Source organism: Phyllobates terribilis, unplaced genomic scaffold (genome assembly GCF_046119375.1).
Source record: "Phyllobates terribilis strain yellow unplaced genomic scaffold, ASM4611937v1 Scaffold_108__1_contigs__length_5656254, whole genome shotgun sequence".
NCBI lineage: Eukaryota > Metazoa > Chordata > Amphibia > Anura > Dendrobatidae > Phyllobates > Phyllobates terribilis.
In genome coordinates this window covers 3,350,952-3,375,178 of record NW_027362868.1, presented here as the reverse complement: position 1 = coordinate 3,375,178, position 24,227 = coordinate 3,350,952, and the positions used below count along the sequence as shown (strand labels likewise).

The 24,227-nt window shown below is 44.9% G+C and overlaps 5 non-coding genes and 3 pseudogenes across 5 annotated transcripts; all 8 read right to left on the bottom strand.

Annotated features, from left to right (window-relative positions):
• Positions 1-449: 449 nt before the first annotated feature.
• Positions 450-646, bottom strand: LOC141200942 (U2 spliceosomal RNA). The gene has a single exon (XR_012272616.1). It is a non-coding gene; the product is annotated as a U2 spliceosomal RNA (small nuclear RNA).
• A 793-nt stretch (positions 647-1,439) lies between these two features.
• Positions 1,440-1,531, bottom strand: LOC141201057 (U2 spliceosomal RNA; annotated as a pseudogene).
• Positions 1,532-2,646: 1,115 nt separating this feature from the next.
• LOC141200837 (U2 spliceosomal RNA) lies at positions 2,647-2,822 on the bottom strand (annotated as a pseudogene).
• A 10,627-nt stretch (positions 2,823-13,449) lies between these two features.
• Positions 13,450-13,682, bottom strand: LOC141200876 (U2 spliceosomal RNA; annotated as a pseudogene).
• A 6,385-nt stretch (positions 13,683-20,067) lies between these two features.
• LOC141200125 (U2 spliceosomal RNA) lies at positions 20,068-20,258 on the bottom strand. Its single transcript, XR_012271856.1, has one exon. It is a non-coding gene; the product is annotated as a U2 spliceosomal RNA (small nuclear RNA).
• Positions 20,259-21,373: 1,115 nt separating this feature from the next.
• LOC141200124 (U2 spliceosomal RNA) lies at positions 21,374-21,564 on the bottom strand. The gene has a single exon (XR_012271855.1). It is a non-coding gene; the product is annotated as a U2 spliceosomal RNA (small nuclear RNA).
• Positions 21,565-22,679: 1,115 nt separating this feature from the next.
• Positions 22,680-22,870, bottom strand: LOC141200123 (U2 spliceosomal RNA). The gene has a single exon (XR_012271854.1). It is a non-coding gene; the product is annotated as a U2 spliceosomal RNA (small nuclear RNA).
• A 1,115-nt stretch (positions 22,871-23,985) lies between these two features.
• LOC141200122 (U2 spliceosomal RNA) lies at positions 23,986-24,176 on the bottom strand. The gene has a single exon (XR_012271853.1). It is a non-coding gene; the product is annotated as a U2 spliceosomal RNA (small nuclear RNA).
• Between the last annotated feature and the right edge of the window lie 51 nt (positions 24,177-24,227).

Here is a 24,227-nt window from a genome sequence, read left to right as displayed (position 1 = left end):
AAGCGCAGCAGAGTAACCAGCGCACATACCTGTTAGCTCAGGTGAGTTTAAAAGGCTGCTGTTGATAACAAGGGCATTTGCTAAATAGATGGTGTGTGTGCAACAATATACTGAAAGGTCAATTATATTGTGCAGCTTATCTCACCACCTGTAGTTATTTAGGTGAAAGCTCCAAAATGCTTGCCTAATATGTCTGTTTATCCAAAAGGAAGTAAAAAGGGAGAGCTAGAAAGATAGCATTGCATCACATTACATGGCAATGCAATGCACAGTTGCTGAAGTTGAACCAAAATGAGCTTGTAATCTGGCTTCTGCAACTTTGAACATGAAAAATCCAATGAGGAGAAGAAAAGCAGAGCCAAAGAGTCCATCCCAAAATCCGACAAACAAGCAAAATGAACAAAAAACATTGAATTCAATTCTTTCTGATTTTAGAAACTGCATTAAAGAAGGGGTGCACCGGTCCTGGAGATACTGCAATACCAGGTCAATGCGTGGAGTGGACAGAGCAAGCTCTTTTTCCATCTCCCTGTTCTAAAAATCCATTTAATATATGGTCCCCAGATAGGGGACGTATCAGATATTAAACTGATAAGAACAGATTTTTTTTTTTTTTTTTTTTATTCTTTTTTTTTGAAAGCCCGAATTCGTGTACAAAACCCGAGTGCGCTTAAAAAAGTGACAAGTGCCACAAAAAAAGTGCACTAGGATGCTGGTCTTCTTGAAACCCTCTCCAAAAGGAGAAGGGTCCCCAAACCATTCCCCGTCCCTCCGAGCCAAAAGGCCACAGCGAGGAACAGGGACAAAAAGCCACCTCCAGCCGAAGCCAGAGGCGACCCAATCTTACCCCCAGCACCTGCCCGAGTTCTCACCCGAGCAAGGCACTGGGAGCCAAAGACTGTGCTCCCCTCCCGGAAGAGGGGAGCCAACAACGCTCTCCTCCCGAAAGAGGAGAGCCAGGGGGGTTCAGGGGGGAGCGGAACCTGATGGCCACACACTCCCCCCCTAGACCTGCCAAGAGAGGAACCCGTAAGGGAACCGCATCCCGACAAAATCCTAGTAGGACGTGACACACGTGAATAAGTGGACACACAGTGACAAAGAAATTAAATAAATAGTGAAGGTTTCACAGTATAATACTGCCCGGACCTTCGACCGGGAATTGAAAAATTCCCCATCCTAAGGCCAGAAGGCCCGGAATAAGGGTGTGTGCGAAGAAAGAAAATTTGAAGTGCTTGTGCAAATGTGCCATAAACTCAAGTGGGGTTCCCAATCCCAGTGAGTTAAGGCACCCCAGGGTCACCACTCCTGGGGCACTTCACACTTCGGGCTTTCGATCTTCCCCGGCCCAATGGCGTCGATCCTGGGGGGCCATGCTTTCCACCAGATGACTATATTAGCCACCTGGCGTACTAACAAGCGCCTAAACCCCAGTGTGCATAATGTATCAATCTACTAGGGCGGCCAACATCCAAAACCGCCTTTTCGAAAGATACTACACTTGATCTTAGCCAAAAGGCCGAGAAGCGATAACCAGAATTGGTTTCAAACTACGGAGCCACCCAAGGATCCTAAAAAGTCCATTTGTGGAGATGAGCTCCTGGACTCCCGTTAAGAAGACATGTTGTCAACCTCTAGATCCCTTACATGCCTGCACTTTTCGGCTTGCTGCTGCTGCAATCCACGCGTTTTAGATCTGCATAACTCCACCTCTTTAAACACAGCACCTTCACCCCCTGCTGTTCCCACCCGCCTCAACACCGTTGGAAGGGAGGAGAACCAATTAAGGCGGGGGGTGGGGTGGAACGAGCAGCTGTCTACCCTTAGCAGGAGGGCTCCTGATTACATACCTCTCCTGCTGCTGCTGCTGCTGGCTGTCCAGCAGCAGACTGAAGGTGGCTGCTGCTGTGCACAGGTATATAAAGGCTCAGAGCCTATTATGACACGCGCAGCCAGCGTTCCATTGCCACATTCCATCTACTGCAGGCAGGATACCTGGCTGGCTGAATGTCGCTGAGAAGCTCACAGAGACCGCCATAAGCAACAGTTTAACAGAATGCCACAGACTAATCAACCAAACTTTTTGGGTTGGGTTCTCTTTTATAGTCTGCAGGCATTAAATGAAAGAAGTCAGTGTTCCAGCAGAAGGAGACAACGTTTCAGAAAAGGCATTGTAGCAAACCAAAAAAGAAATTTTAAGCGCAGCAGAGTAACCAGCGCACATACCTGTTAGCTCAGGTGAGTTTAAAAGGCTGCTGTTGATAACAAGGGCATTTGCTAAATAGATGGTGTGTGTGCAACAATATACTGAAAGGTCAATTATATTGTGCAGCTTATCTCACCACCTGTAGTTATTTAGGTGAAAGCTCCAAAATGCTTGCCTAATATGTCTGTTTATCCAAAAGGAAGTAAAAAGGGAGAGCTAGAAAGATAGCATTGCATCACATTACATGGCAATGCAATGCACAGTTGCTGAAGTTGAACCAAAATGAGCTTGTAATCTGGCTTCTGCAACTTTGAACATGAAAAATCCAATGAGGAGAAGAAAAGCAGAGCCAAAGAGTCCATCCCAAAATCCGACAAACAAGCAAAATGAACAAAAAACATTGAATTCAATTCTTTCTGATTTTAGAAACTGCATTAAAGAAGGGGTGCACCGGTCCTGGAGATACTGCAATACCAGGTCAATGCGTGGAGTGGACAGAGCAAGCTCTTTTTCCATCTCCCTGTTCTAAAAATCCATTTAATATATGGTCCCCAGATAGGGGACGTATCAGATATTAAACTGATAAGAACAGATTTTGCGTTTATATTTAAAATATCGTAGTCTTTATCTTTTCTTCAGAGCTTTAAAATAACATCTTCCATAGGTGATAGTTCCATATACTCAGGGCTCTTTTCTTTCCAAGCTTCTTCATATCCATTAGGTAGTACATATAAATTTCACTTAATGCCAGTCTTATACAATCCTTGACTTCTATATAGTCTCTTTTAAACAACAATATGTTTCTGGTCTTCCATAGAGCACTTTTAACACAACTCAAAGTGCACCATAAAACTCTTTGTAGCGCTGGCGTCCCTGCCCTCTGCTAGGCAGGGACGCTGCTCCCCTCACCGCTCTGCTCCGTGCCCGGCGTCCTCTCCCCGCTCTGCTGTCAGCGCGCGCTCCTGCCCGGCGTCCTCTCCCCGCTCTGCTGTCAGCGCGCGCTCCGTCCCGGCGTCCTCCTCCTGCTCTGCTCTCGGCGCGCGCTCCTTCCCGGCCCCTGTGCTCAGGGCGCGCGCGCGCGCGCTCCCCTCCTCTTAAAGGGGCCGCGCGCGCCGCCCTAAAGAGTCCCCGGCCAATGGCCGGAGGACTTCATCATATAAAAGGCACCTCCTCCAAAATGGAGGTGCCCGAGCAATGTTGTTTGCACCTGTGTCTCACCTGTGCTTCAGCCCTCAGGTCCCGTTGCCAGTTACCTGCCAGTTACCTGCCAGTTACCTGCCAGTTTCCTGCCAGTTTCCTGCCAGTTTCCTGCTAGTTACCTGCCTGATTCCTGCCTGAATACTTGTTACCTGCCTGCCTGCCTGAGGTCCGACGGTCTGCCTTACAACTCCGGTCAGTCTGTCTAAGGACCAACTTGTCCGCTCACCTGGGAGCGCACATCAGCTACCTGCCTGCTTGCCTGAGGTCCGACGGTCTGCCTTACAACTCCGGTCAGTCTGTCTATGGACCAGCTTGCCCGCTCACCTGGGAGCGCTTCTCCGCTACCTGCCTGCTTGCCAGCCCGGAGGCTCCGTTGTCACGTGCTGTGACCACCAGCTTTTCCAGAGACTCTTGCCCGCTCACCTGGGAGCGCTTCTCCGTTACCTACCTGCCTGCCAGCCCGGAGGTTCCGCTGTCACGTGCCGTGACCACCTGCTATTCCAGAGACTCTCGCTTGCTCACCTGGGAGCACACATCTACCATCTGCCTGCTAGCCTACCCGGAGGCTCTGCCATCACAGGTCGTACCTACCCCTTACCCAGAGACTGCCCTGATCACTTGCCGTAACTCCCTGTCCGTTCACCCAGAGACTGCCACCCGCTCCCTTACAAGGGCCGCCCCCTTGTATAGTAGCTCAGAGGTTCCGCCTCCCGGACCCGTTACAGTTTGCTCGGGCCATGGAACCCGGTGGCACCCAAGCTCCCTCGCTCTCGGACCTCTGTCTTGAACTGTCCCGTCAGAGGTCCCAACAGGAGACCATCCTGGGTCACCTGCGGAATGTTAATACTCGCCTGAACACTCTGTCTGATCCACCAACAACCTCCGCCAGTACCATGGTATCCTTTTCCGGACCCCGGCTCTCTGCACCTCCTCGCTTCGGAGGCGACTCCGTCCTGGCTCGGGGCTTCATAAATCAGTGCACCCTGCATTTTGAACTATTATCCCACCAGTTTAACTCCGACCGAGCCAAAATTGCCTTTATCATGTCCCATCTCACCGGGGAGGCCCTGGCCTGGCTAAATCCTCTATGGGAGAGAGGAGATCCCCTGGTGTCCGACTTGCCTGCCTTTCTCATGGCTTTCCGGAAAGCCTTCGACGAACCCGGACGGAGGACCTCATCCGCATCTTCTCTGCTTCGCCTCCGTCAGGGAAGCCTCACCGTGGGCCAATATGCCATACGGTTCCGTACCCTTGCCTCGGAGCTGGCCTGGGATAACGAAGCCCTGGTATCCGTCTTCTGGGAGGGTCTGTCCGGCCGTATTAAAGATGAACTTGCTGGTCGGGACATTCCTACCACTCTCGATGATCTAATAACCCTTGCCAACCGGATTGACCTACGGTTCCAGGAGCGTGCCAAAGAGGTCACCCGTGAGAGAAGGATTCCACGTCTAGCTCCTACTTTCCAGGAACCCGTCATTCCTTCCGTTTCTCCACAGGTACACTCTCCTGAGCCTATGCAGGTCGACCAGACCAAGATGGTCAAATCCCGTCAGGATTTCCGCCGTGCCGAGGGGAGCTGCTTCTACTGTGGCAGTAAGGAGCATCTGATCCGTGCCTGCCCGGAGAGGTCGGGAGAACGCCTGTATCTAGGTTCACTCAGAGGGGTCGATCTAGACAAAAATAAATCCTCTCCATCCCTGCTGTTGTCAGTCTCAATCATCTGCGGGGAGAATCGTTATTCCGAACTAGCCCAACTTGACTCTGGAGCAGCCGGAAATCTTATTTCACAGTCCCTGGTGGAGAAATTCCGCATCCCCACCAAACCTCTGGCTGTACCCTTGTCTGTTGTTGCCGTGGATGGGGGCCTCTTACCTCGCCCCATCCAATTCATCACCGAATCCATTACTCTGCAGGTGGGAATGCTGCATTCAGAGAGTATCTCCTTTCACGTTCTGCCTGGTCTCCCTCACGCCCTCTTGCTAGGTCTGCCTTGGCTCCAGAGACATGCACCCGTGCTTGACTGGCAAACCGGAGAAGTCCTTCACTGGGGACAGGCCTGTCATAAAACCTGCCTGGTTCCCGTCCATTCCGTCCGTCCCTCTCCTATCCCAGCTAATCTACCTGGACTTCCGATTCCTTATTGGTCTAGTGCTGATGTCTTTGTTAAGGAGGAGGCAGAGACATCACCACCTCATAGACCATGTGACTGCCCCATCGATCCCGCCAGAGTAATGCAGGTGGCTCCCGTGAGTCTAAATTGTCTCCCTCCTGGTAAGACGTTCGTATCGGTACCTGATCGGGAGAGAATCCTACACTGGGGTCATTCGTCTAAACTAGCTGACCACGCCGGTCGGAAAAAGACCCTCCAGCTTATTACCCGACACTACTGGTGGCCTAACCTGCACAAGGATGTTATGGACTTTGTTTCTGCCTGTGTGTCCTGCGCCCGCAACAAAGTTCCGAGACACCTGTCGGCCGGCCGCCTTCTTCCTCTGCCAGTACCTGCTGCCCCCTGGCAGCATTTAGCGATGGACCCTCCTCAATTCCGTCCTGGGGATAAAGTCTGGCTCTCGTCCAAATATGTCCGACTCAAGATCCCTTCCTATAAGTTAGGGTCTCGGTTCATCGGCCCACTGGTGGTCATCGGTCAGATCAACCCGGTAGCCTATAAATTGAAACTCCCGGCCAACTTACGGATCCCTAACTCCTTCCATGTATCTCTCCTCAAACCTGTGGTACTTAACTCTTTTTCTAAGTCTACAGGTACGCCTCCTGCTCTGGTTTCTGCTGAGGACAAGTTTGAGGTAGAGAACATTCTTGCCAGCAAAAGGGTAAGAGGAAAGACCTTTTTTCTGGTAGATTGGAGGGGGTTTGGTCCTGAGGAGAGAACGTGGGAGCCCCGGGAGAACATCCATGCCCCTCTCATCCTAGCTAAATTTCTGTCTGGCCTAAAAAAGGGGGGGCCTAAAGGGGGGGGTACTGTAGCGCTGGCGTCCCTGCCCTCTGCTAGGCAGGGACGCTGCTCCCCTCACCGCTCTGCTCCGTGCCCGGCGTCCTCTCCCCGCTCTGCTGTCAGCGCGCGCTCCTGCCCGGCGTCCTCTCCCCGCTCTGCTGTCAGCGCGCGCTCCGTCCCGGCGTCCTCCTCCTGCTCTGCTCTCGGCGCGCGCTCCTTCCCGGCCCCTGTGCTCAGGGCGCGCGCGCGCGCGCTCCCCTCCTCTTAAAGGGGCCGCGCGCGCCGCCCTAAAGAGTCCCCGGCCAATGGCCGGAGGACTTCATCATATAAAAGGCACCTCCTCCAAAATGGAGGTGCCCGAGCAATGTTGTTTGCACCTGTGTCTCACCTGTGCTTCAGCCCTCAGGTCCCGTTGCCAGTTACCTGCCAGTTACCTGCCAGTTACCTGCCAGTTTCCTGCCAGTTTCCTGCCAGTTTCCTGCTAGTTACCTGCCTGATTCCTGCCTGAATACTTGTTACCTGCCTGCCTGCCTGAGGTCCGACGGTCTGCCTTACAACTCCGGTCAGTCTGTCTAAGGACCAGCTTGTCCGCTCACCTGGGAGCGCACATCAGCTACCTGCCTGCTTGCCTGAGGTCCGACGGTCTGCCTTACAACTCCGGTCAGTCTGTCTATGGACCAGCTTGCCCGCTCACCTGGGAGCGCTTCTCCGCTACCTGCCTGCTTGCCAGCCCGGAGGCTCCGTTGTCACGTGCTGTGACCACCAGCTTTTCCAGAGACTCTTGCCCGCTCACCTGGGAGCGCTTCTCCGTTACCTACCTGCCTGCCAGCCCGGAGGTTCCGCTGTCACGTGCCGTGACCACCTGCTATTCCAGAGACTCTCGCTTGCTCACCTGGGAGCACACATCTACCATCTGCCTGCTAGCCTACCCGGAGGCTCTGCCATCACAGGTCGTACCTACCCCTTACCCAGAGACTGCCCTGATCACTTGCCGTAACTCCCTGTCCGTTCACCCAGAGACTGCCACCCGCTCCCTTACAAGGGCCGCCCCCTTGTATAGTAGCTCAGAGGTTCCGCCTCCCGGACCCGTTACACTCTCTCTTTTTCTTTCATCATGTTTGGTAAAATCCCATATAAAACCACTTCATGGCTTAAAAAATTAAGACCAGATAAAAATTTTAAAAGCTCACCACAGTCTTTCCACACTTGCTGTGCAAAATCACAATTCCAAATAAGGTGCATAGTAGTCTCATCATTATTGCACTGATGCCTCGGGCAGGTTTGTATAGTGCTCAGTCTTCTTTTATACTGGAAATCACGAGTCGGTAAACATTCCTGCACAATCATCCAAGCTAAGTCTTTATGTTGATTCATCAGGTAAGGTGCATTTGTTAAATTCCATATTTTAGTGACTCTGCTATATGAATAATGGCTTATGGGCGTCAAAGTTTCTTTCTTTTTTAATTGCTGCAGCAGCTTCCTTGCATTCTTCAATGTCTCCATCTCAAAAGAATCTAGGCCATATAATCTGATAACTTTCTCCAGGATGGCATATTGTTGTGGAGGTGATAACAACACTGGGCTTGTTAAAGAAATGGATATCCACTTTCGCCTCCTAAAAATGTGGCCAGCTGCATATCTTAAAAAATGTGCCCAAGGGCTTGAAGCAAACATATATTTAAAACAGAGGCTAAAAAACTTGGAGTATAAAAACAGTTTGACGTTGGGAACATCCTTACCACCAAGGTGGTGCATCTTGTACATTGTTTCTCTCTTCACCTTTTCGAACTTAGAGTTCCACACAAATTCAAACAGCATTCTCTGTAATCTTCTCGCTGTAAGGTCACTTGGGGGATAAACATAACTGAGATATAACATGACAGGAAGCAGAAGGGCCTTAATAATTAAAACTTTACCTTCGATTGTTAATTTTCTTAATTTCCAAAAGTCAATCTTCTTTTGTATTTTGTCCCTTACTCCATCCCAGCTCTTCATTCCATCATTCTGTCGATCAAAAATCACGCCCAGAATTTTAATCTTCTCTGACTGCATCGGGAGATCAGGGATGGACACATCCGCCCAATTGCCACGGACAAAACAATCACATTTCTCAATGTTTAACTTAAAACCTGAGGCTTCACAAAAAAAATTGGTCGTTCTTATAGCTCTCCTGAGAGCGGCAGGTGATGAACAAAAAATAGTAATATCATCCATGTAGCCCATTACCTTCACATCTCTTCCATGTCCTCCAGGGATAGGGACACCTTTAATCACTTTATCCTCTCGTAGCATAGATAAAAGAGGCTCTATTGCACATATAAATAGCACTGGGGACAAAGGGCAGCCTTGCTTCACACCTGAATGCAAAAACACTTCATTAGACAAAAATCCATTGATTAAAATTTTACTAAAAGAGTTCTTATATAAAAGTGCCACTTGCTTGATAAAAATTTCAGGGAAGCCCATTTTTTTTAAAACCAACCATAAAAAACAATGAGAGACACGATCAAAAGCCTTTTGAAAATCCAACGATAAAATTGCTAAGTCTTGCTTCCTGGATTGCTGGTACCATATGACATCGCGGATGGTATTGAGATGCTCCGCAACTCCTCTTCCTGGCACCCCACATACCTGGTCTTCATAAATAACTTTGGATAAAACTTTTTTAAAACGGTTCACTAAAATTTTGGACATCAACTTGTAATCAACATTCAACAGTGTGATTGGTCTCCAGTTTGCCAGATGGGATTTGGCTCCTTTTTTAAAAATCAGGGAGACCAGACCACTTCTCCAAGATATAGGCAGGATATCACACTTAAAAGCTTCTTTGATTACTAAAAACAAGTCGGGTTTTAAAAAATTCCAAAATTCACGATAAAATTCAACAGGCAAACCGTCAGAACCAGGGGTTTTCCCATAGGAAAAACTTTTGATAGCAGCATCTACTTCCGACAAGGTGACTTCAGTGCATAACAATTCTTGGTCTTCGCGGCTCAGACTATTTTTTAATGAATTAAGGGCATCTTCAGTAAAAGACTGGTCTATAGTTTTCTCATTAAAAAGCTGCTGATAAAACTGGTGAGCTTGGTTGAGCATACCTTCAGTTGTAGTTTCACCCTCTAATTCTGTTATCATTTCCTTAGCAGCAACTACTTTTTTAAAAAAAAATCTTGAGCACTTTTCATTTTTCTCCATCACTTCAATTTTTGAGTTATAAATTATTTCCTTACCCTTCGACTCTATACTCTTTTTAATTTCTTTTTTTGTTGCTTCAATTAAATCGTCCATTTCAAGTCCCACATCTCTTAGTTGATAACAGGTCTGCAATTTAGTAATAAGCCTTTTATGCCAAGCGGACCTTTCTCTTGCATTGGCTATGCTGACCTTGATAAAAAAACTTTTTATCTTCATCTTGCTGTATTCCCACCATTCTAGCAGAGTTAAAAATTTTTGTTGTTTTGTTCTTAAATAATTAAAAAACGCTTTAAAATCTGTTCTTACCTTAGGATCTTGTAACAATGTTGTATTTAGCCTCCAAACTCCTCTTGCCTTGACAAGCCCAGGTAATTCTAACTCTGATAGCAACATCTTATGATCTGAAAAAATGTTTGGGATTAAGACAACAGATTTGACATTCACATATTGGGACATGAAAATAAAATCAATACGAGATTTAGAAGAAGAGTTCTCCCAAGTATAACCGGGATCATTACTACGGCTCTCTTTCCAGGAGTCTCTAAGAAAAAAATCAGTTAACAAATCCTTTAGTTGTTTCTCTGTTTTGTCTTTTTTAGGAACGGTGGAACTCCCGCTTCTCCCTTCACCAGGCAAGACACAATTGAAATCCCCACAGAACATCAGAGGCGATGAACCAGGTAGGTAATATTGCACATCTTCAAACAACTGATGTCTCTCTTCCTTCACCGGAGAAGCATAAATGTTCAAAAGTCTAAAGTCCACACCTTTAAAACTAATATTTAAGAAAAGAGCACGTCCAGAAGAAATGTCCACAAAAGAGTTGATTTTAAAGTCATGCGACCTAAACAGCACTCCAATGCCAGAGGAACGATTTTCATTATCTCCGGACCAGATAGAGGGCCCATGAGGCCAATCTTTTCTTAAATCTGCATAATTCATATCAAAGTCAATGTTACATTCTTGCAAACAAAAGACATCACAGTTCACTGTTGACAGGTAGGAAAACAAAGCAGCCCTTCTTGTAGAGCCCCTTATACTCCTCACATTGAGCGAGGCTACTTTAATTGATGAGGTCATGATAGGATAGTTCAGGTCACACTACTGTCAGAATCAGACATAAAGCCCACCGATGTTAACGGGCTCTGCACTTCTGAGTCCGAAAAAGAAATGTTTATAGGGTCTGAAGGCCTTGGCTCCTCAGGAGGGGCAGCGGGAGCCATTGGCTTGTATTGCAGAAGACTTGGTTTTAATGGACACTTCTTGGAAGTCTCCCTGGCCACATTCTCATCAGACCTATCATCTGTTTTCCTTTTCCTACGAGTTTCCAGCTCCATTGCTTCTTCCTCCGAGCTAAATGTCCCGATTTCAGCAGAGGGACTCCCCTCCACCACCATATCACCCGGATCAGAATCAGCAGCCCAGTCCTTAGATGAAGCTTCCCTCCTCTCAGGACGGACAGGTTTCTCAGCTGGAGGTTTCTGCATAGACGTGGGCTTATGCGCAGCAGGAATAGGAGAACTGGCAGGTTTTCCCTGTGCAGCAGGCACTGAAGTGCTTGTGGACCCGCCTACAGGGGGTTGTGTTCGCACAGTAGATACAGGAACACCGGTGGGACCCCCCTTAGCAGCAGGAGCAGGAGGGTTGGTTGGCTTCCTCTGTGCAGCAGGTGCAGACGTACCACCTGATGTACTAGCAGGCTTGGTCTGTGGAGCAGGTACTGCAGAGCTAGAAGACTGCCCCCGCGCTGTAGACGCACCCGCAGGAGCAGGAACAGCAGAGGGTTGCCTCTGCCCCCCGGGAGCAGATGGAGGCACACGGGCAGGTTGCTTTGCCAGCGTTTCAGCATAGGTTTCCGCCTTTTTCTTCAAAGGACACTCCCGGAAGGAGTGACCTGGGACCCGGCAGATGTTGCACACCATCTCATTGGTACAGTCCATTGTGGCATGTCCAATGCTTGTAGCACTTCTTACAGATTGCCACCTCCTCCTTGCAGTTCTCATAAGTGTGACCGAAACACATGCATTTCCGGCAGAAGAGGGGCATGTCCGGGTAGAAGAGGCGCCCCCGCTCCCTACCGATCAGGAAACTTGACGGAGGATGACGCTGACCACCAATGCCATTTGGATCTTCACAAAATTTAACAAAAAATTTATGCTTTCCCGTCCAGAGGTTTTCCTCATTCATGACCTTGTGGGAATACCGCAGTTCTGGGAAATAGTTTTGAAGAAAGCAAATAATATTAACTAAGGGAACATGAGGGTTGCTCATCTGAACCACGAGCGGCTTCCCTCCACCGGAGTAAAGGATGACAAAGGTGAGTCCTTTAAGATCCTCATCTGAAAGGTGCAGGTGAATCTGGCGGAAGAGGTTCTGGCACGCATACTCCGACTCCAGAGTCAAAGTGAAGGAACCGGGGCGATCTTGAAGGGCCAGGATGTCTTCCCTCTTTACTCCTAGGATCTCCAGCAGCACTCTCCTCACGAAAAACTTCAAGGTCATCTTCTCCTTGGATGCATCGTCCACTTCGATCTTGAAAGAGTTCTTGATGCGAAGGTCACCAGCTCTGGCATAGCGCACTGCGGCCGCTACTGCTGATGCCATCTTCAAAAGGTAGATAGGGTCGATCGCCTTCTTGGTTTCTTTGCGTATCTGCCCCCTAAAGCAGCATGAGGCTTAAGACGGCTTTTACACCGCCGATGCCTCAAGGCCAAGGGCACGATTGGCTTAGAATCCTTCTGGCAAGATGTGGTATCTTAGCCAAAAGGCCGAGAAGCGATAACCAGAATTGGTTTCAAACTACGGAGCCACCCAAGGATCCTAAAAAGTCCATTTGTGGAGATGAGCTCCTGGACTCCCGTTAAGAAGACATGTTGTCAACCTCTAGATCCCTTACATGCCTGCACTTTTCGGCTTGCTGCTGCTGCAATCCACGCGTTTTAGATCTGCATAACTCCACCTCTTTAAACACAGCACCTTCACCCCCTGCTGTTCCCACCCGCCTCAACACCGTTGGAAGGGAGGAGAACCAATTAAGGCGGGGGGTGGGGTGGAACGAGCAGCTGTCTACCCTTAGCAGGAGGGCTCCTGATTACATACCTCTCCTGCTGCTGCTGCTGCTGGCTGTCCAGCAGCAGACTGAAGGTGGCTGCTGCTGTGCACAGGTATATAAAGGCTCAGAGCCTATTATGACACGCGCAGCCAGCGTTCCATTGCCACATTCCATCTACTGCAGGCAGGATACCTGGCTGGCTGAATGTCGCTGAGAAGCTCACAGAGACCGCCATAAGCAACAGTTTAACAGAATGCCACAGACTAATCAACCAAACTTTTTGGGTTGGGTTCTCTTTTATAGTCTGCAGGCATTAAATGAAAGAAGTCAGTGTTCCAGCAGAAGGAGACAACGTTTCAGAAAAGGCATTGTAGCAAACCAAAAAAGAAATTTTAAGCGCAGCAGAGTAACCAGCGCACATACCTGTTAGCTCAGGTGAGTTTAAAAGGCTGCTGTTGATAACAAGGGCATTTGCTAAATAGATGGTGTGTGTGCAACAATATACTGAAAGGTCAATTATATTGTGCAGCTTATCTCACCACCTGTAGTTATTTAGGTGAAAGCTCCAAAATGCTTGCCTAATATGTCTGTTTATCCAAAAGGAAGTAAAAAGGGAGAGCTAGAAAGATAGCATTGCATCACATTACATGGCAATGCAATGCACAGTTGCTGAAGTTGAACCAAAATGAGCTTGTAATCTGGCTTCTGCAACTTTGAACATGAAAAATCCAATGAGGAGAAGAAAAGCAGAGCCAAAGAGTCCATCCCAAAATCCGACAAACAAGCAAAATGAACAAAAAACATTGAATTCAATTCTTTCTGATTTTAGAAACTGCATTAAAGAAGGGGTGCACCGGTCCTGGAGATACTGCAATACCAGGTCAATGCGTGGAGTGGACAGAGCAAGCTCTTTTTCCATCTCCCTGTTCTAAAAATCCATTTAATATATGGTCCCCAGATAGGGGACGTATCAGATATTAAACTGATAAGAACAGATTTTTTTTTTTTTTTTTTTCTTTTTCTTTTTCTTTTTTTTACACTCAGATTACAAAGTCTTGGAATCAACAAAAAGATAAGAAGACTCAAATCCATCATCGTGCATTCTACCAATTTTAATACTTCTCCAAATCTTTTATTTCCTTTTTCTTTTATATATATATATTTATTTATTTTTTCCCTCTTTTTTTTTTTTTTTTAAAAAATTATATAGTTTTGGCTATTTTTTTTGTTTGTTTTTGTTTTTCTTTTTTTGTTTTTCCACAGGTTTTCAAAAAATCAAAGCTTACAAGGTAAGTTCATTCCATTTACATTGTTTCCATTTCTCATTTGCTTTCACCTTGCCAAGCGTCATTTTGTCCCTCCAGAAATACATGTACAAATAACTTAGACATAATTTAATACACTGGTCGACTGTTACTTCCTTATGTTTAAACACTAAAATGTTCCTTGCTTTCCACAATGCCGCCTTCACACATGCAATAATAATCCATACAATTTTAAAATCCTCCTCTCTTATCCCCATCCCATAAAATACTCTGTTAAAATCCAAAAAATTAAGAGTACTCACAGCTCTCACTATATTGCACACTTTCCTCCATATTGTCTGTGCAAAATTACAATTCCAGAAGATGTGCATGGGTGTTTCACTATTCCCACACCTGGATCTTGGGCACACTTCAGATCTTACCAACCCACGCCTGTGTTGGAACTCACGGGTTGGCAGGCAGTCTTTTACTATACACCAGAGTAAATCCCTGTGTTCATTAGATAACACACTATAATTTACATTCATCCAGATTCTTTCCACAATTTTGAATGAAAAATGTTCCACAGGACTGATACCTATTCTCTCTTCCAGGATTTTTAGGATTTTTTTATGGCATTTAAGAACATTTATTTCGACCATCTTAAGTTTAAAATCTCTTAAAATTTTTCCTAAAACAATATAATTTCCTGGAGGTAAAAACCTATAAGGCCTATTTAGAGACATCTCCAACCATTTATAATTTCTAATATAGAAACCTAAATTATATATAGAAAACAACTTTAGCTTAGAGCCTGGTCCTAATAAAGTGCATACACAGTTCGCTACATACTTTGCATATAAAAAGGACCTAATATCCGGAAAACCTTTCCCACCTTTTTTCTTTGATTTATATATCTCCTCTCTCTTTACTCTTTCCATCTTGGATCTCCATAAAAAATTAAAACATACCTTAATAACTCTCTTCATGATATTATTTTGGGGGATAAAAACTGTTGAGACATATAAAAACATTGGGAGTAAAACCTGTCTAATAATTAAAATTTTTCCTTCCAGGGTAAGATCTCTCAACTGCCAGAAAGTAATCTTTTTCTTAACTCTTTCCAGCAGAGACTCCCAATTTCTTACATTACCACCTGACTCTGAGAAATAAATACCTAAAATTTTTACTTCATTCATTCTTGTTAATTTACACTCAGAATCTACAATAAAATCACCAACAGTTAAAATACCAGATTTTTCCATGTTAATTTTAAAACCCGATGCGCCCCCAAACCAATCCACTGTTCTTATGGCTCTGTTCATGCTTCTAGTGTCTTTAACTAAAACCGTCACATCATCCATATATGCCACCACTTTAACTTGTTCATTGCAACTCCCGGGAATAAAAAAAACATTGATTACCTTATCTCTCCTAAAAGCTGCTAAAAGTGGTTCAATTGCACAAATAAAAAGAATAGGGGATAAGGGACACCCCTGTTTAACGCCACAGTTTATTTTTACATTATCAGATAAAAAACCATTAATAGATATTTTGCTAAAACATGATTTGTAAAGAGATTTAATACGTTTGCTAAAAACATCCGGGCATCCCATTTTCTCTAAAACTGCAAATAAAAAATCATGGGCAACTCTATCGTACGCTTTTTCAAAATCCAAAGTAATTAGAGCAAGCTTTTGTTTTCTGTCTAAAACATCCCATAAAACATCCCTGATTAAAATCAATGAGTCGCTGATTCTCCGATTTGGCACTGCACACGTCTGATCCACTTCTATTACTGAGCCGATTACCTTTTTTAATCTATTTGCTAGTAACTTTGCATATACCTTACAGTCCGTATTTAAAAGGGTTATTGGTCTCCAATTTTTAATCAGTTCTTTATTTCCTTTCTTAAATAATAAAACAATAAGACCCTCCCACCACGACTCTGGGACACTAAAAGATGCTTCTGCTTCTAAAATTACTTCATAAAAATCCTCACCCATGATCTCCCATAAACACTTGTAAAATTCAACAGGTAGTCCATCTGCTCCCGGCGTTTTGTTATTTTGTAGCGTATTAATTGTATTAAAAACTTCCTCTTTAGTAAAATTCCCTATTAAAAAAGATTTATCATCCGCATTAAAATTTTTTTCCAGTCCTTCTAAAAAATGTTTTTTTAGAGACACATCCGTGTTTTTAACAGAAAATAAATCATCATAAAATTCTTTTGCTTTCATCTTCTTCCCCTCCAAACTTGTTTCTCCTTCCAAAACCTTCATATAATCCTTCTTGTCACATATTTTTTTAAAAAAGAATTTTGTGCATTTTTCATCCTCGTCTAAAACTTTTACTCGGGAATTAAAAATAATTTCTTTACCTTTTTCTTTCAGGCAGTTTTGGATCTTTTCTTTTGTTGTTCGGATCGCCTCCTGCAGATCACATCCGTTATTTTCGAGGTGAAAAAAACATTGCAGTTTAGCATTAAGATCATTATAAAAAATACGTTTTGCAGCAGCTTTCTTCTTTCCTTCTTTAATAAAAAATATTTTTACCTCCTTCTTGACAAAATCCCACCAATTAAAAATAGATTTAAAAAACGTTTTTTTTAGCTTCAGTTTTTCATACAGCTTTTTAAAACCTTCCATAACCACCTCGTCTTGTAGTAGGGATACATTAAATTTCCAATGTGACGGTCTTTTATCCACATCTGATTCTATTTTAAAACTACATTCTATTATTTTATGATCTGAAAAAGGTGTTGAATGCGTTTTAAAACCTGAGCATGTTAGGGCTTGAGATATAAAAATATAATCTATTCTGGATGAAACACCTCTCCCCACCCAAGTGACTTCATGCTCCTTTTTTTGTCCATCTAATGCCCATGTATCTTTAAGATTAAAAGCTGCTAAAATATTTCTAAGACATGAAGCTGACCCATCTTTTACATTTTTTAAATGACAATTAAAATCCCCACCTAAAACTAATGGATCTACTCCAGGTAAAAACAGCTGCAACAGTTCAAACAAATGTAATCTCAAGGCTTTTTCTGCATTTGCATACACATTAAAACACCTCACTTTCTTCCCATTTTTCTGCACATCAATTCTTAAAATCCTCCCAGGGTATATCTCTTCATAATTTACAATCTCCCAATCTTTAGAGCATAAAAACCCCACACCATCACTTTTTGACTCGTTCCCACCAGAAAAGCATAAGTTACCCTTCCATATACCCTGTAAATATTCATAGCTTATTTTTTTTGTCAAATTACATTCTTGTAGAAAGATAAAATCAATATTTTCATTATTTAAAAAATCATATAAAGCAGTTCTCTTATATAGGTCGTTAAACCCCTGAACATTCAGAGACATTGAGCGGATCATCTTCTAACATTTAGTGCAGGGCTCTTCCCTCCGCCCTCATTCTCTACTGCCGGAGAAGATGGGTCTACCTCCAGATCTGATACATCCGAAGATGACACACTCCCCAGCAGACTTGTTGCTTCTAATGCCTTTACTTTCCCACCACATGGTATTCCTTCATTATCACTTCTATCCACACTTCTTTTTAGAGATTTTTCTGTGCAGTCCATTTGTACCTGCGCGCAAGGTAAGCTCTGCGACAGGGAATTAGTAGGAGTGGACTCCACTACTTCTGGAATATCACTTTCCCCTCCACAACTACTCCCTTTACTTAGTGGAGAAATTTCTTGCAACATTTGACTCTTCTCTTCTCTCTTCTGATCTTCTTTCTTCTGTTCTTCTATCTTCTTCTTTTCATTCTTATCTTCTTTCTTCTTATCTTCTTTCTTCTGCTCTTCTCTCTTTTTCCTTTCCATCTGTTTCTTTATCTCCATGGCCCTTTTTTCTATGTCCTCTATCCTCTTCTGTTTTTCCTCTTCCTTCTTTCTCTTCCTTTCTTCCAACTTCCTTTCCTCTTCTTCTTGTGATTTTTTAACCCGTTCCTCCTTCTTCTTCTCCTTCATTGCCCGTCCCTCCTCTTCCTCTTTTCTCTTTCTTTCTGTCTCCTCCTTCTCACTCCTTTCTTTCTCCTCTTCCCCTTTTTCCTCTTCAGCAGCAATGCCTGCTTCCACATCGTCTTTAGCTTCTTGTTGCTGTTCTTCAGGCGATGTGTCCATCTCCTCTACATCCTTTTTCTTATTTTTAGGGCACTCATCCATCTGGTGAGGAGTACCCATGCAACTAAAACACTTGTTACATTCTGCATCCAGATGTCCATATTTTTTACACACACGGCAGTAGTGTGGCATCCCTGGGAAGAATAAATAACCGCGGCTATGGTTGATATAAACCTGCGGCGGAGGTCTGGACACGCCCCCCTCCTCATTCGGGTTCTTCCTAAATGATACCACATACACACGTTTCCCGTTCCACACTCCAAACTGTGTTTCCCCGCGTCTCTTAGGGATGATTTTGTCACAATACATTGATAGGTAACTTTCAACCTCAGAGTCTGTAATAAATGGACTAAACAAATGAATCGTCAGTACTTTCATTGAAAACTGAAAAGAGGGGATTACTTTCACCCCCTCCAGCTCTACCTTCTCTTTATTTACTTCATAAAGAGCGTAGGCACTTTCACACTGCGAGGCTTTATTAAGCGTAACATCATAAAGTCCTCGAGAAAAAAAAGATTGAAAGCAAAAAAGATGCTCCTTGTCGATCTTCAAGAGCTTACAAATAACATTGAAAATAAATTGAGAATCTTTCACCTGCCGGTGGTCAGGAGCAACCACGAACCTGATGGTGTCCTTCAGCGGATGCTCCTCCGAGAAATAATCATTCGGGTTGCTTGCTTGATTCTCCTTCCTTCCTCCAGGGTTTCTCCTTGTCTCCATGATTTTCCTCTTCTTTTCCAGATACCAAGGAAAATATCACACACGGATCGCAGCCTCCACGAAGTTCGTCCTCCCTCCAACACACCGTCCTCCGTAAAGAAAAGGCACTGCAGCTTTAGCACCGATTCCCAAAAGCAGCACTGGATATCTCCAAAGGCCAAGAATCGGTTCTGCCACCACAGTAACCTTCAGCCCAATGTCACAACCCACTACAGATCGTGCCAAAAGGCCGAGAAGCGATAACCAGAATTGGTTTCAAACTACGGAGCCACCCAAGGATCCTGAAAAGTCCATTTGTGGAGATGAGCTCCTGGACTCCCGTTAAGAAGACATGTTGTCAACCTCTAGATCCCTTACATGCCTGCACTTTTCGGCTTGCTGCTGCTGCAATCCACGCGTTTTAGATCTGCATAACTCCACCTCTTTAAACACAGCACCTTCACCCCCTGCTGTTCCCACCCGCCTCAACACCGTTGGAAGGGAGGAGAACCAATTAAGGCGGGGGGTGGGGTGGAACGAGCAGCTGTCTACCCTTAGCAGGAGGGCTCCTGATTACATACCTCTCCTGCTGCTGCTGCTGCTGGCTGTCCAGCAGCAGACTGAAGGTGGCTGCTGCTGTGCACAGGTATATAAAGGCTCAGAGCCTATTATGACACGCGCAGCCAGCGTTCCATTGCCACATTCCATCTACTGCAGGCAGGATACCTGGCTGGCTGAATGTCGCTGAGAAGCTCACAGAGACCGCCATAAGCAACAGTTTAACAGAATGCCACAGACTAATCAACCAAACTTTTTGGGTTGGGTTCTCTTTTATAGTCTGCAGGCATTAAATGAAAGAAGTCAGTGTTCCAGCAGAAGGAGACAACGTTTCAGAAAAGGCATTGTAGCAAACCAAAAAAGAAATTTTAAGCGCAGCAGAGTAACCAGCGCACATACCTGTTAGCTCAGGTGAGTTTAAAAGGCTGCTGTTGATAACAAGGGCATTTGCTAAATAGATGGTGTGTGTGCAACAATATACTGAAAGGTCAATTATATTGTGCAGCTTATCTCACCACCTGTAGTTATTTAGGTGAAAGCTCCAAAATGCTTGCCTACTATGTCTGTTTATCCAAAAGGAAGTAAAAAGGGAGAGCTAGAAAGATAGCATTGCATCACATTACATGGCAATGCAATGCACAGTTGCTGAAGTTGAACCAAAATGAGCTTGTAATCTGGCTTCTGCAACTTTGAACATGAAAAATCCAATGAGGAGAAGAAAAGCAAAGCCAAAGAGTCCATCCCAAAATCCGACAAACAAGCAAAATGAACAAAAAACATTGAATTCAATTCTTTCTGATTTTAGAAACTGCATTAAAGAAGGGGTGCACCGGTCCTGGAGATACTGCAATACCAGGTCAATGCGTGGAGTGGACAGAGCAAGCTCTTTTTCCATCTCCCTGTTCTAAAAATCCATTTAATATATGGTCCCCAGATAGGGGACGTATCAGATATTAAACTGATAAGAACAGATACTACACTTGATCTTAGCCAAAAGGCCGAGAAGCGATAACCAGAATTGGTTTCAAACTACGGAGCCACCCAAGGATCCTGAAAAGTCCATTTGTGGAGATGAGCTCCTGGACTCCCGTTAAGAAGACATGTTGTCAACCTCTAGATCCCTTACATGCCTGCACTTTTCGGCTTGCTGCTGCTGCAATCCACGCGTTTTAGATCTGCATAACTCCACCTCTTTAAACACAGCACCTTCACCCCCTGCTGTTCCCACCCGCCTCAACACCGTTGGAAGGGAGGAGAACCAATTAAGGCGGGGGGTGGGGTGGAACGAGCAGCTGTCTACCCTTAGCAGGAGGGCTCCTGATTACATACCTCTCCTGCTGCTGCTGCTGCTGGCTGTCCAGCAGCAGACTGAAGGTGGCTGCTGCTGTGCACAGGTATATAAAGGCTCAGAGCCTATTATGACACGCGCAGCCAGCGTTCCATTGCCACATTCCATCTACTGCAGGCAGGATACCTGGCTGGCTGAATGTCGCTGAGAAGCTCACAGAGACCGCCATAAGCAACAGTTTAACAGAATGCCACAGACTAATCAACCAAACTTTTTGGGTTGGGTTCTCTTTTATAGTCTGCAGGCATTAAATGAAAGAAGTCAGTGTTCCAGCAGAAGGAGACAACGTTTCAGAAAAGGCATTGTAGCAAACCAAAAAAGAAATTTTAAGCGCAGCAGAGTAACCAGCGCACATACCTGTTAGCTCAGGTGAGTTTAAAAGGCTGCTGTTGATAACAAGGGCATTTGCTAAATAGATGGTGTGTGTGCAACAATATACTGAAAGGTCAATTATATTGTGCAGCTTATCTCACCACCTGTAGTTATTTAGGTGAAAGCTCCAAAATGCTTGCCTAATATGTCTGTTTATCCAAAAGGAAGTAAAAAGGGAGAGCTAGAAAGATAGCATTGCATCACATTACATGGCAATGCAATACACAGTTGCTGAAGTTGAACCAAAATGAGCTTGTAATCTGGCTTCTGCAACTTTGAACATGAAAAATCCAATGAGGAGAAGAAAAGCAAAGCCAAAGAGTCCATCCCAAAATCCGACAAACAAGCAAAATGAACAAAAAACATTGAATTCAATTCTTTCTGATTTTAGAAACTGCATTAAAGAAGGGGTGCACCGGTCCTGGAGATACTGCAATACCAGGTCAATGCGTGGAGTGGACAGAGCAAGCTCTTTTTCCATCTCCCTGTTCTAAAAATCCATTTAATATATGGTCCCCAGATAGGGGACGTATCAGATATTAAACTGATAAGAACAGATACTACACTTGATCTTAGCCAAAAGGCCGAGAAGCGATAACCAGAATTGGTTTCAAACTACGGAGCCACCCAAGGATCCTGAAAAGTCCATTTGTGGAGATGAGCTCCTGGACTCCCGTTAAGAAGACATGTTGTCAACCTCTAGATCCCTTACATGCCTGCACTTTTCGGCTTGCTGCTGCTGCAATCCACGCGTTTTAGATCTGCATAACTCCACCTCTTTAAACACAGCACCTTCACCCCCTGCTGTTCCCACCCGCCTCAACACCGTTGGAAGGGAGGAGAACCAATTAAGGCGGGGGGTGGGGTGGAACGAGCAGCTGTCTACCCTTAGCAGGAGGGCTCCTGATTACATACCTCTCCTGCTGCTGCTGCTGCTGGCTGTCCAGCAGCAGACTGAAGGTGGCTGCTGCTGTGCACAGGTATATAAAGGCTCAGAGCCTATTATGACACGCGCAGCCAGCGTTCCATTGCCACATTCCATCTACTGCAGGCAGGATACCTGGCTGGCTGAATGTCGCTGAGAAGCTCACAGAGACCGCCATAAGCAACAGTTTAACAGAATGCCACAGACTAATCAACCAAACTTTTTGGGTTGGGTTCTCTTTTATAGTCTGCAGGCATTAAATGAAAGAAGTCAGTGTTCCAGCAGAAGGAGACAACGTTTCAGAAAAGGCATTGTAGCAAACCAAAAAAGAAATTTTAAGCGCAGCAGAGTAACCAGCGCACATACCTGTTAGCTCAGGTGAGTTTAAAAGGCTGCTGTTGATAACAAGGGCATTTGCTAAATAGATGGTGTGTGTGCAACAATATACTGAAAGGTCAATTATATTGTGCAGCTTATCTCACCACCTGTAGTTATTTAGGTGAAAGCTCCAAAATGCTTGCCTACTATGTCTGTTTATCCAAAAGGAAGTAAAAAGGGAGAGCTAGAAAGATAGCATTGCATCACATTACATGGCAATGCAATGCACAGTTGCTGAAGTTGAACCAAAATGAGCTTGTAATCTGGCTTCTGCAACTTTGAACATGAAAAATCCAATGAGGAGAAGAAAAGCAAAGCCAAAGAGTCCATCCCAAAATCCGACAAACAAGCAAAATGAACAAAAAACATTGAATTCAATTCTTTCTGATTTTAGAAACTGCATTAAAGAAGGGGTGCACCGGTCCTGGAGATACTGCAATACCAGGTCAATGCGTGGAGTGGACAGAGCAAGCTCTTTTTCCATCTCCCTGTTCTAAAAATCCATTTAATATATGGTCCCCAGATAGGGGACGTATCAGATATTAAACTGATAAGAACAGATACTACACTTGATCTTAGCCAAAAGGCCGAGAAGCGATAACCAGAATTGGTTTCAAACTACGGAGCCACCCAAGGATCCTGAAAAGTCCATTTGTGGAGATGAGCTCCTGGACTCCCGTTAAGAAGACATGTTGTCAACCTCTAGATCCCTTACATGCCTGCACTTTTCGGCTTGCTGCTGCTGCAATCCACGCGTTTTAGATCTGCATAACTCCACCTCTTTAAACACAGCACCTTCACCCCCTGCTGTTCCCACCCGCCTCAACACCGTTGGAAGGGAGGAGAACCAATTAAGGCGGGGGGTGGGGTGGAACGAGCAGCTGTCTACCCTTAGCAGGAGGGCTCCTGATTACATACCTCTCCTGCTGCTGCTGCTGCTGGCTGTCCAGCAGCAGACTGAAGGTGGCTGCTGCTGTGCACAGGTATATAAAGGCTCAGAGCCTATTATGACACGCGCAGCCAGCGTTCCATTGCCACATTCCATCTACTGCAGGCAGGATACCTGGCTGGCTGAATGTCGCTGAGAAGCTCACAGAGACCGCCATAACCAACAGTTTAACAGAATGCCACAGACTAATCAACCAAACTTTTTGGGTTGGGTTCTCTTTTATAGTCTGCAGGCATTAAATGAAAGAGGTCAGTGTTCCAGCAGAAGGAGACAACGTTTCAGAAAAGGCATTGTAGCAAACCAAAAAAGAAATTTTAAGCGCAGCAGAGTAACCAGCGCACATACCTGTTAGCTCAGGTGAGTTTAAAAGGCTGCTGTTGATAACAAGGGCATTTGCTAAATAGATGGTGTGTGTGCAACAATATACTGAAAGGTCAATTATATTGTGCAGCTTATCTCACCACCTGTAGTTATTTAGGTGAAAGCTCCAAAATGCTTGCCTAATATGTCTGTTTATCCAAAAGGAAGTAAAAAGGGAGAGCTAGAAAGATAGCATTGCATCACATTACATGGCAATGCAATACACAGTTGCTGAAGTTGAACCAAAATGAGCTTGTAATCTGGCTTCTGCAACTTTGAACATGAAAAATCCAATGAGGAGAAGAAAAGCAAAGCCAAAGAGTCCATCCCAAAATCCGACAAACAAGCAAAATGAACAAAAAACATTGAATTCAATTCTTTCTGATTTTAGAAACTGCATTAAAGAAGGGGTGCACCGGTCCTGGAGATACTGCAATACCAGGTCAATGCGTGGAGTGGACAGAGCAAGCTCTTTTTCCATCTCCCTGTTCTAAAAATCCATTTAATATATGGTCCCCAGATAGGGGACGTATCAGATATTAAACTGATAAGAACAGATACTACACTTGATCTTAGCCAAAAGGCCGAGAAGCGATAACCAGAATTGGTTTCAAACTACGGAGCCACCCAAGGATCCTGAAAAGTCC